At 39.8% G+C, this 22776-nt stretch overlaps 1 long non-coding RNA gene across 1 annotated transcript in view; it reads right to left on the bottom strand.

Moving 5' to 3' along the window:
- LOC111188048 (uncharacterized) overlaps positions 1 to 22776 on the bottom strand; it is a 74356-nt gene that overhangs the window by 21406 nt on the left and 30174 nt on the right. The window contains exon 2 of the long non-coding RNA XR_002648340.3: positions 1656 to 1762. This is a non-coding gene — a long non-coding RNA (uncharacterized LOC111188048). The remainder of the gene's footprint in view (positions 1 to 1655; positions 1763 to 22776) is intronic.

The raw sequence follows: 22776 nt of genomic DNA, 5'->3' as shown, positions 1-22776 counted from the left end.
GATGGTTTTTCATGTAGGACTTAGTCCATCCAGGAGCAGAAAATTGGTCCTTAGACATAGTCTAACCTATCTCACCAGTGCGGGAAGAGTTGGTACCAAAGCTCCCTTTGTAGTTATAAACATATTTCCTCTGACTAGCTTTGTCCATTTTTACCTTGCTCATGGAGCTAGCAGGACTGGTGTCAGACTGAGGGTGGGCAGTTGATCAAGGACCCATAGATTTGAGATCTCAGCAAAATATCTTGCCATCTTATTACTATCACCAATAATACGTATTTTCCTAGAGATGGAGGGATTAAAGACAATACGTATAAAATGCCTGGGACTCAGGTAACTGCCATGTAGTTAGCTATCACTATTACCATTATAATGATGACAGATGTCACTTGAAGGCCAAATCTTCCCTTACCTGATTTGATTTTTGGCCAAAGTAATAAGTACTGGAAAGTACCAGACAGGAAGGTAACTTTCTTGAGAAAATACCTGGACAACAGCAGGCAGTGCATATGTCCTCTAAAGATCTGTTAGTAAGAAATTCAATACAAATTCCATCCTAAACCCCATTGTTCAAGTGAGTGCTTTGAAACAAAAATGGAAAGTTAGATGTTAGCCACTTTGCCTCCTAGGATTTGTACTTTGTGAGGTTTTCATTATTTCTTTCTTTACAAATATTCAGGAGGCCTGGGTGAGCTTCTCCACATCATGATTGCTCATCAGTTGGCTGGGTTTAAGATGTACACAGACTCCAGATGTGGTGTATCCAACCATTAGGAAATCTTGAGGCTTTCTGGCAAGCTATCTTCAGGATGGTTAGAAATTAGGCAATGGGTATGCTTCCTAGTTCCTCCCATGAAAATGGTCACCTTACCATTACAGTGGAACAGTGTGGATGAGATAGCTCTTGGGAAGTAACTGGTTTACATCATTAAAAACAACTAAAAATACAGGATTTGCAGATTCTGGTATGTTAGGTTTATACATTGGCTATTGGTAGGAAAGGAAAAAACAACTCTGTGTTGTGAGTGTGTACATTTTCCAGATATGCCAATAAAGATGCTGAAGACCCTGTTTTCCAAGGAAAACTTTAGTAGATAAGAAAGCTGGGGGTGCTGGCTAGGCCCTGAGCCATGTAAATAAATGTTGGGCCAAAGATGTTAAAGGGCTTCTGCTTTACAAGGAGGGGAGGAACTCAGAAATGGAGGGCCCAAAAACATGGATGATGCCATGATATGAGGCCAGGAAAGCATCTGGTAGCTAGGAAAGGAGGCTGAGAAGGTGCAGTGTGAGCCCAAGGATGCAGTATGTAAGTTGAAGGTTAATTTATGTGAGCTGAAGGGTATAGAGTGTCAATATCTGCTATATCAGAAGTTATAAGTTTGGAAGGTGACATGGAAATGGGATTTGGCCAAGGGAACCAGATATACCCTAAATTTTGCCTGGGCCCAATTACTTTCTTCCTCAAGTCCAAAGAAGACAGACCTGCTCAAGAGCACCAAAATATGACATTATTGGCCAAGACGTTAGCACTAAAATCAATTATAGAATTCCAGTAAACTAGGCTAGACAAAGGGATCCCTTTTTCTAATCAGAGCAAGCCATATGATTAGTTAATATCCACTGTATCTAGGGAATTATCCCATCTGAAGCAGACATACCTGGGATTGCTGGTGTTTGTGTCAAACCTGGCTGTCCTTCTCTCAGGATTCTTCCCACTCTGGGTCCATCCACCATCTGGGTCTGCTATTGCTCACCAGGGAGAAAACTGAAAAACACAGAGAAGAAGCTAAAGGGAGAAAGATTTTAGCTGGTTGAGGAAGAACTTTCTAATAGTCAAGCTCTCATGGTGGAAAGACTGCCTCAGAAGATGGTAAGCTCTCTGTCTCTGGAGGGAGACTACCCAAGATAGGTCAACTTTTCTTGGAAATGCTGTAGAAGAGTTTATAGTCTCAAAAGAGGATAGACCCACTAGGTCCCCTTCCATCTTTAGAATTATGATTCTGAATCATTTCATTCCAGGCCTCATCTTTAAAATAACTCCTGAGGTCCATTCCTGCTCTGTAATAATGATAGAGCCTTAATAATGTTGCCACATATTTTGGTTCTTTGTAGGTGAAGAGAACAGAATAAATAAAAGCATGACAAACAAAAGCTTAGGGAATTCACCATCACTAGACCTGTCTTACAAGAAATACTAAAGGGAGTTCTTCGAGCTGAAATGAAAGAACACTAATTAACAACATAAAAACATATGAATGTAGGGACTTCCCTGGCAGTCCACCGGTTAAGACTTCGCCTTCCAAAGCAGAGGGTGCAGGTTCGATCCCTGGTCAGGGAGATAAGATCCCACGTCTCACGGCCAGAAAACCAAAACGTAAAACAGAAGCAATGTTGTAACAAATGCAGTAAAGACTTTAAAAATGGTCCACCTCAAAAAATCTTTTAAAACAAACAGACAAACATATGAATGTGTAAAACTCACTGGTAAAGGTAAATATATAATCAAAGTCAGAATTCTCTAATATTGTAGTGATGGTCCATAAATCACTTTCAACTCTAGTATAAAAGTTTAAAAAGTATTAAAATAACTATAACTACAATAATTTGTTATTGCATACACAATATAAAAAGACATAAATTTTAATGTCAATCTAAAATTTGAGGGGGCAGAGAAATAAAAATATAGAGTTTCTGTATGCAAAGTTAAGTTGTTCTCAGCTTAAAGCAGGATAACCATAAGATATTTTATGTAATTCTCATGGTAACCATAAAGGAAAAGCCTGTAGTAGATACATAAAAGATTAAGAGAAAGGAATCAAAGCATACCACTACAAAAAGTCATCAAATCACAAAGGAAAACAGCAAAAGAGGAAGAAAGAAACTACAAAACAGTCAGAAAACAATGAACAAAATTGTAATAGTAGGTCCTACCTATCAATAATTATTTTAAACATAAATGGTCTGAATTCTCCAGTCAAAAGACACAAAATGGCCAAATGGATAAAAAACAAGAGCCAATGGTATGTTGCCTATAATAAACTCACTGTAGCTTTAGGGACACATACAGGTGAAGGGATGGAAGAGATATTCCAAGCAAATGGGAACCAAAATAGATCAGAAATAGATATATCAGACAAAGTAGTCTGATATGGTATAGTCAAAATAGTCAAAAATGATCATGAGACCAAAAAAAGTCATTATACAGTTGACTTTTTTTTTTTTTTTTTTTTTTGCGGTACGCGGGCTTCTCACCACTGTGGCCTTTCCTGTTGTGGAGCACAGGCTCCAGACACGCAGGCTCAGCGGCCATGGCTCACGGGCCCAGCTGCTCCGCGGCATGTGGGATCTTCCCGGACCAGGGCACGAACCCGTGTCCCCTGCATCGGCAGGCAGACTCTCAACCACTGCACCACCAGGGAAACCCTACAGTTGACCTTTGAACAACGTGGGTTTGGACTGAATGGGTCCACTTATATGTGAATTTCTTTCACTAAATACACTACAGTACTACATGATCTACAGTTGGTTGAATCTGTGGATGCAGAGCTGCAGATATGGAGGGCTTACTGTAAAGTTATATGTGGATTCTCAATGGCACAGAGGGTTGGTGCCCCTAACACCTGCATTGTTCAAGGGTCAGTTGTATAATAACAAAGGGTCCAATTCATGAAAAGGATATAACAACTGTAAATATTTATGTCACCCAACATCAGATCACCTAAATATGTAAAGCAAATATTAACAGAACCAAAAGGAGAAATTAAAAAAACAATACAATAATAGTAGGGGACTTTATTATACCACTCGCAACAATAGATAGATAATCCAGAAGAAAACTAATAAGAAAACAGCAGATTTAAACAATGCTATAGACCATATGAGACTAACAGACGTGTATAGATAGAATACACATGATTTTTAAGGGCACACTGAATATTCTCCAGGATAGAGCACATATTAGGCTACAAAATAAGTCTTTACAAACTCAAGAAGGTTGAAATCATATCATGTATCTTTTCTAATCACAATGGTATGAATCAATAACAGGAGGAAAATTGGAAAATTCACAATACATGGAAATTAAACAACATACTCCTAAACAACCAATGGGTTAAAAAAGAAATCAAACGAAAATCAAAAACTATCTTGAGACAAAAATGGAAACACAGCATACCAAAATTTATGGGATGCAGCAAACACACTTCTAAAAGGAAAACTTATAAATACCTACATTAAGAAAAAAAGAAAAAGATCTCAAATAACCTAAATTTACACCTCAAGGAACTAGAAAATGAAGACCAAATTAAGCCCAAAGTTAACAGAAGGAAGGAAATAATAAAGATTAGAGCAGAAATAAGTGAAATGGAGAACAGAAGAACAGTAGAAAAGAACCATGAAATTTAAGAGTTTGTTTTTGAAAGATAATAAAAACTACCAGACCTTTACCTAGAATAAGAAGAAAAAGAGAAGTGATCCAAATAAATAAAATTATAAATTAGAGAGACTTACAACTGATACCACAGATGTACAAAGGATCATAAGAGACTACTATAAATAATTATACACCAACAAATCAGATAATCTAGAAGAGATGATGCTTAAATTCCTAGAAACATACAATGTACTAAGATTGAATTATGAAGAAATAGAAAATCTGAACAGGCCAATAATAAGTAAGGAGACTGAATTAGTAATCAGAAACCTCCCAACCTCCCAGCAGAAACCAGACAGCCTCACTGGTGAATTCTAAATAATTCAAACATTTAAACAAGAATTAATGCCAATTTTTCTCAAACTCTTCCAAAATTGAAGAGGAGGAAACATTTCCAAACTCAGTTTATGAGGCTAGTATCATTCTGATACCAAAGCCAGATAAGGACTCTATAAGAAAAGAAAATTACAGGCTAATAAACCTAATGAACATGATGTAAAAATTCTCAACTGAACTCTAGCAAACTGAATTCAGCAGCACATTAAAAGGATTATGATCAAATGGAACTTATTCCTAGGATGTAAGGACATTTCCACATATACAAATTAATATATATGATCATATCAACAAAATGAAGGATAAAAATCATATCATCTCAATAGATGCAGAAAAAGCATTTGACAAAATTCAACATTCTTTCATGATAAAAACTCTCAACAAACTAGATGTAGAAGTAATATACTTCAACATAATAAAGGCCATATATGACAAGCCCACAGCTAATATCATACTCAACAATGAAAAGCTGAAAGCATTTTCTCTAAGATCAGGAACTGGACAAGGGTGCCCACTCGCACCACTTCTGTTGAACTTGGTACTGGAAGTCCTAGCCAGAGCAATTAGGCAGGAAAAAGAAGTAAAAGATATCCAAATTGGAAAGGAAGACATAAAATTTTCTGTTTGCAGATGACATGATCTCATATGTAGAAAACTCTAAAGACTCCACCAAAAAGTATTAGACTTATAAACAAATTCAGTAAAGTTTCAGGATAAAAAATCAACATAACAAAAATCAGTTGCACTTCTATACACTAACAACAAACTATCTGAAAAGCAAATAGAGAAAAAATCTCATTTAAAATAAAATACTTATGAATAATCTTAATCAAGAAGGTGAAAGATCTGATGAAAAAATTAAAGAAGACGGAAATGGAAAGTTATCCCATGTTCATGGACTGGAAGAATTAACATTATTAAAATGCCCATACTACCCAAAGCAATCTAGATTCAATGCAATCCCTATCAGTATTCCAGTGACATTTTTCATAGGAATAGAAAAAACAATCCTAAAATTCATATGGAACCACAGAAGGCCCCAGATAGCCAAAGCAATCTTGAGGAGAAAGAATGAAACTGTTGGGATCACACTTCCTGATTTCAAACTATATTTCAAAGCTACGGTAATCAAAATATCATACTGGTGTAAAAACAGACACAGACCAATGGAACATAATTGAGAGCCCAGAAAAATATCCACATGTATATGGTCAACTAATGTTTGACAAAGCACCAAAAATATACAATGAGGGAGGGATAGCCTCTTCTATAAATAGTGCTGGGAAAACCGGATATTCACATGCAAAAGAATAAAACTGAATCCCTAAGTTACAGACCTCAGATGGATTAAAGTCTTAAATGTAAGAGACCATAAGACTCCTGGAAGAGGGACTTCCCTGGTGATCCAGTGGGTAAGACTCCACTCTCCCAATTCAGGAGGCCTGGAGGCTTGGTTCAATCCCTGGTTGGGGAACTAGATCCCACATGCATGCCACAACTAAGAGTTCACATGCTGCAACTAAGAAGTCCACATGCTGCAACTAAGAAGTCGCATGCTGCAACTAAAAGATCCCGCATGCCGCAACGAAGATCCTGCATGCCTCAACTAAGACCTGCTGCAGCCAAAATAAATAAATAAATAAATAAATATCTTTAAAAAAGAATACTCCTGGAAGAAAACATAGAAGAAAACCTCCTTGACATTGGTCTTAGCAATAGTTTTTTGGATATGACATCAAAAGCAGAAGCAACACAAGCAAAAGTAAACAGTGGGACTACATGAAAAAATAAAGCTTCTGCACAGCAAAGGAAAAATTAATGAAATGAGAAGGCAACCTAAAGAATGGGAAAAATATTTGCAAAACATATACCTGATAAGGGATTTATATCCAAAATATAGGACTTCCCTGGTGGTGCAGTGGTTAAGAGTACACCTGCCAATGCAGGGGGCACGGGTGTGATCCCTCGTCGGAGAAGATCCCACATGTCCCGGAGCAACTAAGCCCGTGCGCCACAACTCCTGAGCCCTCATGCCACCACTACTGAAGCCCGTGCACCTAAAGCCCATGCTCCGCAACAAGAAACCACTACAGTGAGAAGCCCACGCATCTCAACAAAGAATAGCCCCCACTCGCCACAACTAGAGAAAGCCCACGCACAGCAACGAAGACCCAGCACAGCCAAAAAAAAAAAAAAAAAGTATATATATATATATATATATATGTAAGGAACTCATACAACTCAATAAATAAAAAACAAATCCAATTTTAAAAATAGGCAAAAGACCTGAATAGACATTTGTCCAAGAAGATTTCTTAATGCCCAATAGGTACATGAAAATGTGCTCAATATCACTAATCATCAGGAAATGAACATCAAAATCACAAGATATCCCCTCATACCTGTTAGAATGGCCGTTAACAGAAAGAGATAACAAGCGTTGGCAAGGATGTGGCAAAAAGTAAACCGTTGCATGCTGTTGGTGGTTATGTAAACTGGTACAGCAATTAAGGAAAACAGTATGGAAGTTCTTCAAGAAATTAAAAATAGAGCTACCATGTGATCCAGCAATCCCACTTCTGGGTAAATAGCTGTAGGAAACAAAATCACTATCTTGAAGAGATGTCTATACTCTCAAGTTCATTGCAGCAGTATTCACATGAACCAAGATATGGAAATCAGGAGATGAATGGATAAAGTAGATGTGTTGTATGCATATACAATAGAATATTATTCAGTCTTAAAAAAAAAAAAAAGAAGGAAATCCTACCATCTGCAACAACATGGATGAACCCAGAGGATATTATGCTAAGTGAAATAAGTCAGGCAAAAAGCAAAAAATACTGATGATCTCACTTATATGTGGAATCTAAAAAAGTTGAACTCATAGAATCAGAGTAGAATGGTGGTTCCCGGGGCTGGGGCGATGGGAGAAATGGAGAGATGTTGGTCAAAGGGTACAAACTTTCAGTTATAAAATAAACAAGGTCTGAGGATCTAATATACAGTATGGTGACTGTAGGTAACAATACTGTGTTTTGCATACTTGAAATTTTCTGAGTAGATCTTAAATGTTCTCACCACCAAAAATAAAAAGGATACTATCTGAGGTGATGGATGTGTTAACTAACTTTATTGTGGTAATCATCACACTACATATAATATATATAATTTTTTAAAAGCATGATACATTTACTACTAGTGCTGGTATTCCACTTTAAGGAGAATCACTGGATTGGCCAGTAAGGGAAAATTACAGAAGAAAGTAAAATAGCAGACTTACATTGTCAGTATTAGAGATAGATATGAGGTCATCAATATTTGAAAGAATAAACCTATGTGTATCTGCACGTATCACTCATTCTGCCTAATGTTTTACCTACTCATGCCTCTCCCTTCAGAAATAGTTTGCCTTCACGTGGTATATAATCCAGTTTCCCAACCAGCTTTAGGAGATGCCAAATATTTAATGATATCCCACCTACAAACAATAAATACATCTGAGTCACTCAGACTCCTGGGGAAAGGGATGTTGAAAATTTGATGAAAGGGATTAATAAATTATAACCAGGCTATTAAGATGTGAATCACTAAAGACTCCTGACACTCTTTTCTTTTCTCTAATTAGAATTAAGAAACAAATAAACAGACTCACCTCCCTGTGCTCAGATTTCCTCCCCTTCCTTTCTGAGGCCAATTGGTTGGTCTAGTTCATGGGCTTTCATTTAGACATTAAGATGGCTTTAACTGATCAGCAGTAAAGGTCTGACAGTTCCAAGGCTGTGCACTGGTGCTCTAAACCAGATGCTGTGACCATATTGGTGAGATGCCAGTCGCACAGCTGGGAACAGGGAAGGCCCAATTTGCAGGCCATGGGGTTTCTTTGCAATCAAAGCGCTCCTGCCGATGGATTTCAGGACCTGCTTCAAGCTGTCGTAGACCGACGCTTTCTAGAAGGAACCTTAGATGATCTCATCTCACCCCTTTTTGTATAAGCAGAAACTTACAAAAGTTTGAAACTTCTCTCAAAGGAGAGGGAGCAGGTTGCCCAAAGTTACACAACTTTTGATAGCAAGCCTCATACAAGAACCTGGGTCTCCTGACCCCTGGACCACTGCTGCTCTTTCTACATCTACTTCTACACATATTACAGGGGCCCGAATCCAACAGCTCTTTACGCCCCTATCCAGTCACTAGACCACCTCTACGACACAGTGTCAGAGGATAGCTACAAGCCTCAGGTATCTGAAGACAATCCCAGCACCTCACTGTGGGTGAAAGGTCCGTGGCTCCTCCCTCTGAATACCTGAGGTGGAGCCCTGATGTCACACTCTTTTGGTGTGGGTGCAGACACTGACTGACTGACTCTCCTTCTCACCTTTGCATCCCAGAGCCTGGACCAATGCCCAATAAAGAAGTCCTCAGGGGTAAAAATTGTTTAAATGAATGAATCATGAGAGTTTATCTAATTTCAGAACTTCTCTTTTTTTTCTTGAGTGCACAGTGACTCAATGCCAAGATTGGTTAAAAATGCATTTTCTTCCAATATGTCATGGATTCTCCTTCAAGACAAATCTTCAATAAACCTTTGCTCAGATTTACTACATTCTGGGCGCTGGGTAAAAAAAGAAAGTAAACACAGCCCCCATCTTCAGGGGCTCACAGTCTAGTGAGGGAGACTGATGTCTAGACAGTTGTGATCCGGGATGAAGGTACACCATGAGAGGGTGAATCATGGAAGCACGTGCAGGGCAGAGGCAGGGGCAGAAGTGACAACTGAGCTGAGTGTTGAAGGATAAGTCATTTGGGGAGATGACAAGGAAGGGTGTTTCAGACGGAAGGAACAACGTGTACAAAACCGTGGAATGAGATGGCATGAGAAAGCATGGCCAAAGATGTAGGAAGAAGGAAATTGGCATATTTTAAGATGTTATACAAAAGAAATTTAAATTTGTTTCTCTGCTTGTTTGCTTTCCCAGAAGAGGTCATTGTTGAATAGAGGAAGAAGCATTGGATTTGGAACACGAATAGCTCAAAAAAATGAGTCCATTTATAGTTGCTGAGTTTATATTGTACATGCCAGGCTCAATTACACAGTTACCACATGATGGAGGATATATTACACCTCCCCATTTACAACCAGGGAAACTGATGCTCAGTGAGTACTAGCAGGACTGTTTTCCTTTTCGGTCCTGTTTGTTGAGACCCTGGGGTGTACCATAATCCACCACCTCAGATACAGTACAAGGCTACATTATCCCTGTCTTGATAGGAAGTTTCCTTCTGCAATAAAGAGCTGCAATCCCTACTTCTTCCCTGAACTACCCCCATGATGACTCCTACCAGAGCACTCAGGAATATCCCAGAACCTTCCAAAGCATGGGAAAACACTGCTCTGACCACGCTCCTGCTCACGCACCTCTCAGCAAACTTCCCTCACACGCCTGGAAGTGTGCCCCCTCAGGGTATGCGTGGGTTTGGAGTATTGCCCAGTCGCTCCCCTTTTCTCAAGTACTTGCTCCCCTTGTCCCAGCAACTCGTGTCCTCTTCGTATACTCCCATTCATTCAGAGCTTCCCTCCACTCAGGGTCACAGTTACTGCATCAAACTTACAGCCTAGCACAGTGGCACCTTTTCCCAGGAGGCCCCTTTCCCTCACACACAGAGTCACTCCCTCTGGGCGTGCCCTGCCCTTGGGGGCTTCCCTGCCATTTGTCAGAGCTCAGTTTATTCTGCACTCCACAAAAGATTGAGAATCCTAGAAGACAAGGACTCTTTGGACTCCTTTGCACCAATTCAGTAAGCGGTTGGCCTCCCAGGCATAAATGGGATGAATACCAGAGGAGAGTCAAGCCCTGACTCTGTCCCTTCTTGGGGCCAGGCTGTGTTAGAAGCTGGTGAAATAGGGTCCTTGCCTCACCTGGTCACCATGCAGGTTGAATGAGGCAGGCAGGTGCACCTGGGTAGATGTCTTGCTCTGATAAACGTCTAGAGATTCCATGGCTCATTCTCACCTCCAGCCCAGCATTGAGCCAGGAGACGGTGATGGAATGTGACCGGTGTTCTTGGTCAGCCCCACCGACCTGCTCAGTCCATGCATGTATGTCCCCAGTGCATCCTGCAGAAAGCACTTGTCATTTCTGGGAAGTGGAAAGCACCACTCCCTATTTCCTGCATATTTATTTTCTCACCTCTAATTATATTCCTTTGGCCCGTTTAATGATATTTTGCCAGAGAGTGGAGTAAAATGTGTGTATTCATATTTCCGTCTTGAACCCCACCAAAGCTTTTAAATAGGTAGATTTCTTTCAAGAAGCATTTCTGACTGAGGAATGCTCAATACTATGACCCTTTCAGTGCTAATTGGCTCATTCTCTCATCATTGGGTTTGAATCTCAGCTCCTCCAATTACTACTATCTGTTTGATTTTGAACCAATGACTTAACCTAGGTCAGTTTTCTCATCTGTAAAATGGGAGTGATGACAGCTTTTCTGCAGCATGGTTGTAAACTTGAGAAATAATTACAAATTGCTCATAACAGGCACTCAATAAATCACTGCCCTACTGTGTTGAGGAGAGGTTTAATGTGTTCTCTACATAGACCTTACTTTCTATACTATCTTTCTAATCCTCTGGAGAAGAATGGTCAAAACTCCACATATCCCAGAAATAAGTCAAGTAAACTAATACTGAAAAGTGCCTATTGGATTGGAAACTGGACTTTTCTTTTTAACCTTAGTAAAATCAGTTTCACTGAAAAGATTGGATAACAAGTCATAATGAGTTGTGACGTAAACTTGCCATGACTTACACGTCCCCTCCATCCTCTGTACCAGTGTGTCCACATCAAATCTCCAAACTCAAATATCAGATAGTGGTTTCCTGGCAAAGATATCAGGCAGAGCTCATATCTCTCAAGTCCCAACCACCACCAGGCCAGAAATGATAATCACTTAAGAATGTTAATTGAATGTTATAATTACAGTCAGTGCATAATAGGCATTTTGCACTGATGTTGTGCACTGCCAAGAAAATATTTACTTGGCTAACTCAAGTCCATGACCAAGTCTATTTTTTTCACAACAGAAATAATGCTTTAATTTGGCATCACCAGACACACCAGAGTGAAGCATCTTGGATATTTCAAACATAATCAAGATGTCTCTTAGGCTTTTGCCTCTTTTATAAGTCATATGCCTTCTATCTTTGCAGGATCTAACCTAAGTCTTATGTGGATTATTTTGTATTCCTTACTGGCTTTTAATGAGATTAGCTATTTATTGAAGTTTTGTTTGGGGAGGGGCAGGAGAAGTGTGCTGGGGAGGGGGGTGAAACTTTGATTCATGTTTCTTGTCACAAAACCCCTTTCATCGAATTCGCTATTTCCCTTTCACTTGGATGCGTATTTCCCTTCAGATTTTTAGCCAATACTGTTCGCGGAAAGCCTTTTAAGCCACAGGCTCGCTGGCAAATAGCAAATGCTGCTTCCTCAGCCTCCTTCCACCCATCCCACCTTGGGCGTGATCAGAAAGAAGTCAGCCTCAGGTTGTGGGAATGGTAGACCCGTGAGATTTGCCTTCAGCACCAACTTCCCAGTTGTTCCCAGGGATGCACTGGTCCTCTCCAGGGACACTGTTATCCATCTGTGACCCACCCAGCCCAGGACAAGGTCGTTCTAGCCAAAAGACCCTTTCAGGATGGGAATCCTCACCTTTAGGAAATTTCTATCTTGCTCAAGCCCTGAGGCAGTCTCCATTCCTCTCTCATTTTCCTCCAGATTTCACAGTATTTGGTAGGTATGCTTCATAGTTTGTGGTCTTTTCCTTGTTTTATTGAAGATGAAGGGTCTTTTCCCTCTTTAAAAAAAATTTGTTGTTGTTTTCAGTGGGCTTGTAAGGAGAGCAAGAACTAAAAATGCCCTTAGGCTACAATCTTTAGCCAGAGCCCTACATGCCTTTTAAAACCCAACCCCTTCACTTATTTCTTAACCTTTTGTATTGTGTGTACTTCGGCAAAGTCTTTCAAAGCACGCTATGGAATAAGGTGAGGGTACATGTACATACATTTTAAAATGCCACATTCATCCATTTGCCCCTCTCTAAACCTTGATTTCTGTTTATCTCTTTGGAAGTCTTTTCATTCTTTCTTTTCTGTCATTTCTCTCATCCAATCTGGAAACTCTCCTATTCTCTAAAAGAGGTCAAAGAGATATTATTTGGGCCCTCTCCTTTTCTCCTCTAGCCAGAAGAGCAAACTGCACTTGTCAGAGACATAATTAGTTCTTTCCCTTCACGGCCAAACTGTATGCCTTAAATCTCTAAAGAACGGTCCCCTCATTGTTCATGCGTCCTGAATCCCTACACAAACCACCGGTAATGTGGCTCCCCTCACAACTCTCAACCACTGCCATGGAAACTGCCTTTTTCTGGTCTTGATTGAAAGGGCTTCTGGGAGAACTGCATGTAGGCACTCCACACCATGCCCCTTCTCTGTAGACACACTATATATTACAGAGATGAGCCCCTCGTTAGCTGAAGGGCCCCTTATTTCTTTCACCCACATCCCTGTGGGGCCATTGAGCAAGATAAGTATGGCATAGCAGAATTCTGCTCACCACAGTTCCCACCTGCTTCCTGCACCTGTTTTCTTGGGTTCCTGATCCAAGGGGAAAGAAAAGATGGTTCAACCTTGCATGTATGTTTATCCTGCTGGTGGAATGTCATTAAATATGGAAAATCATGCAAATAGAGTTCCAAAGAAACGGATCACTGGATAGAAAATTCCCCCTGGATTCACTGTGTTCACAGCTGGGAGATCTGGTTCCTCAAAAAAGACACTTTCAGGATCCAGAATAACAGGAGGGAGGATAAAGCCATAACCTCTCGCTGGTGTGAACAGAACAGCATATGTGAGAGCCTAGGCACAATGGCAATAACTTCTGCTGAGGCTGCCATTTACTAGGAACCTCCTATGCACAGCAGTTGTGAGAGGAAACTTTTAAAACCTTATCTCATCCAGTCCTCCCAATAATCCTTCCAACAATTACCTCCATTTTATGCATAAAGATACTGAGGATTCTGGTAGAGAATGGAATGGACCATGGGAGTACTTTTTAAGTGATTACACTGTTGGTGATTACTTGTTAAATCAAAAATGTTTTCACATTTGGCTTTGAATAAGTTTTCCAGGAAGCTGCAGATTGAGAGGTGAGGGCTGACCCTGAGCCTATATCTTTAAGCAATTTGAGGTTAGAGATCAATCTCTCCTGAAGTGCTTTTAAGTAAGAGAATAAAGCCTGTATCTCTCCCAGGCCAACATGCCCTCTTCCCAAGGTCAGCCATTGACATGAAAGGTCTACTACACAAGTCACGATATCCAGACACACCATGGCAGTTCCATTTTTGCCACTGCGACTATAAATATGATTAAATAGCACTTTCCAACTATCTCAAAGATCACAAGACTTTTGAACCAGAGGAATCTTAGAGATTCTGATCCCTGCATTTCAAGGAGTTGACAACTGAAGCCTAAGCAGGCAACGTGCTTAACTCAGTTGCCTTTTTTGAACTATGTAAAGACAAAAAGTATTACGACAAAAAATATTTCCTCCCTGATGTTTTCCTAACTCCCTATAATATTGGAAAAAAGTGTAAATAGTACATAAGTGCAGCCCCAGGACAGATACCTGCAGTCTGAAGGGAGTGAGGAGAAAGAGAGATTGTTCTGAGAAAGCTGAGGCTGAGTGGAAGAGACACTGAGGACAGAGTGCTGATGTGGGAAAGTGCCAGGGAAAAGCAGAAGTGCTGCATACTCTAGGGATGCAAGGAAGGACACATTTATATATTCTGCAAATTAAGGTAAAACTGTTTCATGGTCACATCCACCAAAAGCAAGAGGTCCAGTATCTTACCCTAATAGCTCCCTCCCCTCCCCTAGATTGTATGAAAACTGCAAAAGATTACACATTTTGAAACTCTTGTTGGGTAGGAAAAAACCCCTGTGGCTCTCTTGCATGGACACTGGAAATAACCATCCATTCAGTATCCCCCACCACCTATCTGTGTCCCCCACCATCTATCCAGTGTCCCCCACCATCTATCCAGTGTCCCCCATCATCCATCCAGTGTCCCCCACCATCCATCCAGTGTCCCCCACCATCTATCCTGTGCCCCCTACCATCCATTCCATGCATCCCTATCTAGTGCTGCTACTATTTCCTGCAGAAAAGTCTTGCAGGCCAAAATGGGCCTTGAAAGGGAGGTCACAACTTTCAGTACCCAATCCTTTTTCACTTACCTTCCAATACCCAATAGCTCCAGAGGTGCAATGCCAGAGCTGGTTCAGGCGTCTACCCACTATGAAATCTGCAACCATCTTCCCATGAACCCACCAGGGCTCAGGCTGCTAACCTCTTCAACCCCACTAAACTACGGGGACATTCCACGGTTTTCTCCCTCAGATGTGTTTATTTTATTTGCTTTTTTTAATATCTATTTGGCTGCGTAGGGTCTTAGTTGCGGCACACGGGGTCTTCATTGCGGCATGCAGGATCTTAGTTCCCTGACCAGGGATTGAACCCAGGCCCCCTGTATTGGGAGCGTGGAGTCTTAACCACTGGGCAACCAGGGAAATCCCTGCCACAGATGTGTTTATGAGTTCATCAGAGAAGGCCTAGACCTCAGAAAAACAAAGCCTAACCCAGGTGAAACCGTTTTATTTAGTAGGTTTGGGTTTTTTAAATTAGGTATTTACAGAGTGCCTGGTACACGCCAGGTATTATTCATATGCTATTCAATCCTTACAACAATGCTTTGCTGTAGATAGAGAAGCTTCAGCAACTTACCCAAGGTCACTCAGCTAGAGCTGAGACTCAGATTCAAATGGGAATCCTCAGTGTCTGGGGTGTGAAATAGCACATTCCGGCTTTACTGTTGTGAACCACAGAATCATAGAGCTGCAAAGGCAGGCTTCATCTAGACCATTTCCCCTGCCGGTATTTCAATCTCGTCGCTGTGTTCAGCAGAGAAGTGGGACCTCTCATCCTTGGACGGTCTCCTCTGGCACAGACTGAAATCCTAGATATGCTGGCTCTGGCCTTACTTCTTCCTCTTGATAGTATTTCAGAGTTTAATGAAAGCTCTCCTGTCTTCTTTCCATTACTCTTTTGCAACCTACTCATCCCCAGTTTCTTCTGTGTTTTCATCCATGGCTGATTTCAACCTTCTGCCTTTTATTTCTGGTGTGAAGCTGGGTCCTGAGGGAGTTTTGAAAGAAGTCTCAACTATTGTCAGTGACATTACTGGGCATTTGTGTTGAGTAAATCCTCTTCCTATTCTTGGGAGACTCTACCAGGTGCCAGAAACTTTCAAACACGACTCATAGGTGATTTAGGAACATCCTTCAAAACCCCGCCTGGTGGGTAACGAGATGTTTACCTGTAATTACCTCAGAGCAAAGGTTAAGTACTTTGGAATATTGAAGACATTTTAAAAGATTATTTGCAAGAGGGAAAAATATGAGAACATCTGTTCTTTAAAATCACTGTAAAATATTCATGTACAAGTAAGTTAAAAAGTACTGAGTAGTGAATCTCTTTGGAGTTAATTGGGTACGTGAGTTCAGAAAGTCTCAGCTGGGAAAAGAATTTTCCCTCAGAGTCCCTTCCTGTTTTTATCTTACAATTTTCTTTGTAATACTACACCTTTCCTGGGGGGATCATTGCCATGATATTTAAATAGGTTTTTTTTTTAATAAGGATTTTTAAAATAGATCTTTCTTGGCATATGAGAGAAGCTCTTTTGGAACTGTTCTAGTCTCCGAGATAAGCATTATGTAAAAGAGTGTTTGTGCCATGAACCCAGAGATTCACCTGAAGCACCATCGTGCCCTCTACAGAGCAGTTTAATTTTTATGAATTTCATTCTAGCCTCAAATATAGAAAGGCTCTTGCTTCTTTTAGTTGCAGCATGCAGGATCTAGTTCCCTGACTCAGACCCGTGCATTGGGAGAGCGGAGTCTTAACCGCCGGACCATCAGGGAAATCCCTCCCACAGATGTGTTTATGAGTTCACCAGAGAAGGCCCAGACCTCAGAAAAACAAAGTCTAACCCAGGTGAAACAGTTTTATTTAGTAGGTTTGGGTTTTTTTAATTAGGCATTTACAGAGTACCTGGTATATGCCAGGTATTATTCATATGCTATTCAATCCTAAAGGATCTCTGGGCCTCTTCTGGTTGGCAGTGTTTGGACTAGATTCTACTGAAAGATAAACTATGGATCTAACGCACTTCATAAAATTTGTGATGCCCAAATAAGATTGCCAAATTTAGAAAAAACTAAATAATGCCCAGTTAAAGATAAATTTCAGATAAACAACAGTTTTTTAGTTATGTCCTGAAGACTGTATGTCATATAGCATCACTAAATCCAAATTCAGTGTCAACTGCCCTATGTTAATTTTCCTTAATGAACTTTAGTGATATCTCCATCATGGAATAGAATAAAAACTGCATCTATTTTTTAAATCTCTGTGAAAGACATAACAAATCCTTTCTTGACAAAAGAAATATGTGCCAATTGAGGCATATGGCTAGTCTCACCCAATGTACGTGCCTTGTACAGAATTGGAATCTGGGCCTCCACTCACTTCTTAAGAGCTGATAATTAGGAGAAACTACATATGAGCTCAAAACCAAAAAAAAGAAAGAAAGAAAAAAAAAGGTGGGGGGAAGGAAATGATATGCACCTGAGGAATTGTGAAGAGGTCAGGGACCTTGTGCCTTACTGTTGTTTTCCCCTGCATCTAGCACTGTGTCCAAAACACAATAAACACTGTAAAATAATGTGTTGATGAATAAATGAATGAATAAATCATTCTAAAGCCTCTTTCCCAAGCCATTGCTACAAGGTATCTAGGGGCCTTTCAGATCTTAGTGTCGTGTTAAGCTCCAAGAAGATAAGAAACTAATTAGGCTTTAAAACATGTGGCTATGTGAGTGAATGAGTTTTGACAAGAAACAAATTTCTCTTCCTTAAATGGGACTCTGCTTCTTACCTGAGATAAAATAGATAAAACAGGCTGAAGTTTAAATGAGAAACCACTTTGCAGTTTCCAGTAGAGGCATTCATGATGAAATAGTCTCAAAAACATTGGACACTACCACTACCCCAACCCTGCCCCATAAATTTCCTATTAAAGAGGACACCCCATGTTGAAATGTTAAAGTGCACAGTAGAAGGCCAGGAGTTAACGAACCTGAATGGAACGAACTTAACAAAGTGGAGGGGGATGGGATGGAATGGGACAGACAGAGGGAATGGAACTGAAACACCTAAACCGATGACACCTTAAAGGCACTGTGTCCCTTTAACAGGAGAATTTTGCAATAGAATGTTACAAGTATTTTTGAGATGTCTGTTAAAGTGCTGACCAGAAAGTTTGCTCTAAGTAATTGGGCATTAGGGAGGATGTTATTTAACTACTATTAAATGGAGATTTATTTAATGTTCTTGTGCAAAGCCTGTGAAACCAAAGATGTTTTATGTTTTGATCACTTCAGCTGAGTGTGCACCAAACTTGTTCCCGCTCCTCCCATTCTTTGATCCTTGAATTTTATTTATATCTGATCCATTTCATGAGATAAAACACTAGCTAGAAAAATGCAAGTAACTAATCCATATTTCTTTCCATAAAAGGGAAATTCTTTCCATATAAAAGAAACATAATCCCTATTTTCTATGATTCAGATAGCTAAAGGTTTATTTTTATCATGTAAATGCATGTTTTATTAGATTTTTGTTGTTGTTTTGCTAACCCCAATTCATTTTGAAGCTTCTTCAAAAAAACTCAATGTGGATATTTTATTTCCCAAAGTTTATTGAAGCAAATAGGGACAATGAATGGTCTCTAATACTGTATACTAAATTTTAAGGATGTATTTTCTGTGCTGTACTGGGCAGAAAATGGCTATTATATAAAATCACTTAACAAAGCAAACAAGCGTGCTTCCCTGGTGGCACAGTGGTTGAGAGTCCGCCTGCCAATGCAGGGGACACAGGTTCGTGTCCCGGTCCGGGAACATCCCACGTGCCTCAGAGCGGCTGGGCCCGTGAGCCATGGCCGCTGAGCCTGCGCGTCCGGAGCCTGTGCTCCGCAACAGGAGAGGCCACAACAGTGAGAGGCCCGCGTAACACAAAAAAAAGAAGCAAACAAGCTTTTGTAATCTCTTCTGCAGCAATAAGTTCTTCAGCAATACACATATAATTGCCTTAATAAAATGAGACTCTGTTTTCATTTGATCTGAAACTTTATTTGAAAATGAAAAACAAATTTTAAACTTAAAGAAGTATATTGAACAGGTCGATCTGATCAATGTAAGGAATTGAATTGTATTGTCTTTGGAAATGTTTTACCTATCCATCCTTATCCAAAAATGTACATAAGGTAATATAATGCAAAACACATGTGCAGGGCTTCCCTGGTGGCGCAGTTGTTGAGAGTCCGCCTGCCGATGCAGCGGACACGGGTTCGTGCCCCGGTCCAGGAAGATCCCACATGCCGCGGAGCGGCTGGGCCCGTGAGCCATGGCCGCTGAGCCTGCGTGTCCGGAGCCTGTGCTCCGCAACGGGAGAGGCCACAACAGTGAGAGGCCCACGTACCGCAAAAAAACAAAACAAAACAAAACACATGTGCAAGGAAAATTTTAAATACTAACAGGGGACAACCTTTTATATATTTGAAGTCAACAGATATGTTCTCTTTAGGTTTTGGGGGGTGGGGCTAAAACATACAGTTTCTTCAGCCATTGTTGAAGTGTCAGCATCTGTTGTAGACTAAACGTGTCCCCCCAAATTCATATGTTGAAATCCTAACCTCCAAGGTGATAGTATTTGGAGATAGGGCCTTTGGGAGGTGATTAGGTCATGAGAACAGAGCCCTCACGAATGGGATTAGTGCTTTTATAAAAGAGATCCCAGAGAGCCACCTTGTCCCTTCCACCACATGAGGACACAATGAGAAGACGGCTGTCTATGGAAGCAGGAAGCCAGTTCTTAACAGACACCAAACCTGTCAGCATCTTGATCTTGGACTTCCCAGCCTCCAGAACTGTGAGAAATAAGTATCTGTTGTTTAAACCACCCAGTCTATGGTCTTTTGTTATGGTAACTCAAAAGGATTAATATAGTACCCCTCCATTCTTTGTCCATACCTAAACATGCTCTGGTTTATAAATGACCCACTTACAGTGTGTGAAACCAAAACTTGGCCACAGAACAATGGAAAACTGGCAGGTCACCCTCCTTGTTCTGGGCGCCATATTACTGGCATACAATGCCATCTATTTTTGTTGCCTTTTTGGCATCCCTAAACAACTATATTAAAGATTTATTTTATATTGTACTTTATTGTTGCTTATTATTGAATGAATATGAAAGTTAATATAAATACAATATAAAGTGTCACGATAACATTTTAAAGTATTTTAATGTGTTTTTCTTTTTCCCACATCTTTGTACATCACATTTGTTCTTTTCAGCCAGAGGGTCATTGCCTTGAAGAGAGTAAAGATTGTTAAAGCTGACTGCAAAAAGAAAGATGTCAGTTCCAAATTAGGATCTGAAAATTGTGAGAATCAAGAATTTCATTTTCAAAAGTGAAGTTTTGGGGGGAGAAGAAAAGATGTATGGGCTCCAAAGAGCCAAATTTAGAAGGCTCAGTTTTCAGTGTTTTCCATAAACCAGTGAGCAGGTAGCATGCAGGATATGAATAAGAGTAGGAAATAACATGGCCTTTTCAGCAGCTGTGAGTCCTCCACTGCAGCTCAGGAAACATCTCAATTTCCTCCAAAGTATATGCAGGCATGGAGAGGTTGGAGGGATGGTGAAGTGCTGTCCTTAAGTCCTCTCTGCCTTAACAGGTCATGCCTTCACATCTGCAAATATATCTCAAAATACCTACTAGGTCATTTCCTGATGATAACTGGGGCACCTCTCCCTCCCACCCCAACATTCTGGGGTTACAAACCTATCTGGGGTTCTCTATCACCCCTGATTTTTAACTAAATTATGTTAATTAACTAATTTAAGTATGTATACATTTCAGAAATGTATACATTTGTAAAGTGCACAAAGCATAAGTGTACAGTTGGATGGATTTTCACATGCAGACAGATCAAGAAACAGACCATTTTCACCCCAGAACCCCCATCTTGTGCCCCTCCCAATCATTAATACCCCCTTCCCAAAGGTAGCCACCATTCTGTCTTCTATCACCATAGATTAGTTTTACCTCTTTTGGAACTTTATACAACATTTTTGTATTGTATTCTTTTGTATCCAGTTTCTTCCACTCAATATTATGTGTGTGTTTTTCATCTATGTCGTCACCTATAGATATAGTCTATTCATTTTCATTGTTGACGCATATCCTATTGAATAAATATATCACAGTTTCTTTATTTTTCCATTCAGCTGTTGATGGATATTTGAGCAGTTTACAGTTTTTTAGCTATTGCAAATAATGCTGCTGTGAATATTCCTAATCATGTTTTATGGTGCCCATATGTCCTCATTTCTGTTGGATTTACACCTAAGAGTGAAATTGCTACTGGATCATAAGCTATTTATATATTAAGTTCTAATAATTGCTGACAAAGTTTTCCAAAATAGTTGTATTCATGTGAACCTTAGGAAATTATAGTTTTTGCAGGTCAAAGTAGTTGGATATTAGTAATTTCAATGGCTTAACCTCCAATTTACACTTCTACCAGCAATGTATGAGAGATCCAGTTGCTCCACGTCCTTGTCAACATGTGATATTGTCAGTGTTTTAGATTTAGCCATTCTAGTGAATGTAGTGTTACTGCTTTCTAATTTTAATTTCCATCTTCATAATGGCTAATGATCCTGAGCCCTTTTGCATATCCTCGTTGGCCATTTGGATATCCTCTTTTTTGAAGTTCTATTCAAGGTTTTTTGCATTTTTAAACATTGGATTGTTTATCTTTTTCTGATTGATTGTACACATTCCTTTTACATTCTGGACACAACTTCATTGTCAAATACACTTATTGCAAATATCTTCTCCCACTTAGTAGTTTGCTTTTCACACTCTCAATAGTATATTTGATGAACAAAAGTTTTTAGTTTTAATATCATCCAATTTTCTAATATTTTCCTTTTTATTTAGTGCTACTTCCACCCTAATGTTTAAGAACTCTTTGTCTACTCCAAAGTCATTAATGTATTCTCCTATGTTATTCTCTAGAAGCCTTGTAATTTTAACTGTCACATTTATAATTATAATCCACTTGGAATTAATTTTTGCATAAGGTGTGAAGTAGGTGACAAGGTTCATTATTTTTCCATATGAATATCCTGTTGACCGAGAACCATTTGTTAAAGAGAAGAATCTTTTCTTATTGTACTGCAATGTCCCCTTTGTCATAAATCAGGTGACTGGACAAGTGTTAGTCCATGTCTGGACTTTCTGTTCTATACCACTGGTTTATCTCTCTCTTACCACTGGTACACACTTGTAATTACTATAGCTTTGTTTGGTAGTGTAGCCTTCCAATTTTATAATTCAAGATTGCCTTAGGTGTTCTTGGCCCTCTGTGTCTTCATATAAATTGTGGAAGCAGCCTGTTATACACACACACACACACACACACACACGCACACACACGCACGCACGCACACATATGCTGATGTTTTGATTAGGCTTACAATAATCTATAAGCTAATTCGGGGAGAAGAGATAATATTGGGTCTTCTAATCCATGAATGTAGAATAGGCTTCCATTTGCTTAGTTCCTCTTATGAAACAGCAAATGCTTTGAGAGAAAAAGCAATGCAAAATGGTTAGCTCAGTTCAATGAGTTCTCCTTCTTTCAAGGATCTTGAAACTTCAGGTCCTGGTTACTTGGTAGCTCACCAGCACCTTCAAGCATATATTTTTCCCTAGTTTTACCTGGAAGGAGATTGCTCTGATACAAGTTTTTCCATCAAA

Source organism: Delphinapterus leucas, chromosome 6, assembly GCF_059928025.1.
Source record: "Delphinapterus leucas isolate spDelLeu-1000000601 "Yukka" chromosome 6, BTC_Dleu_Yukka2, whole genome shotgun sequence".
In the NCBI taxonomy this organism is placed as follows: Eukaryota; Metazoa; Chordata; class Mammalia; order Artiodactyla; family Monodontidae; genus Delphinapterus; species Delphinapterus leucas.
This window is presented reverse-complemented; position numbering and strand designations above follow the sequence as displayed.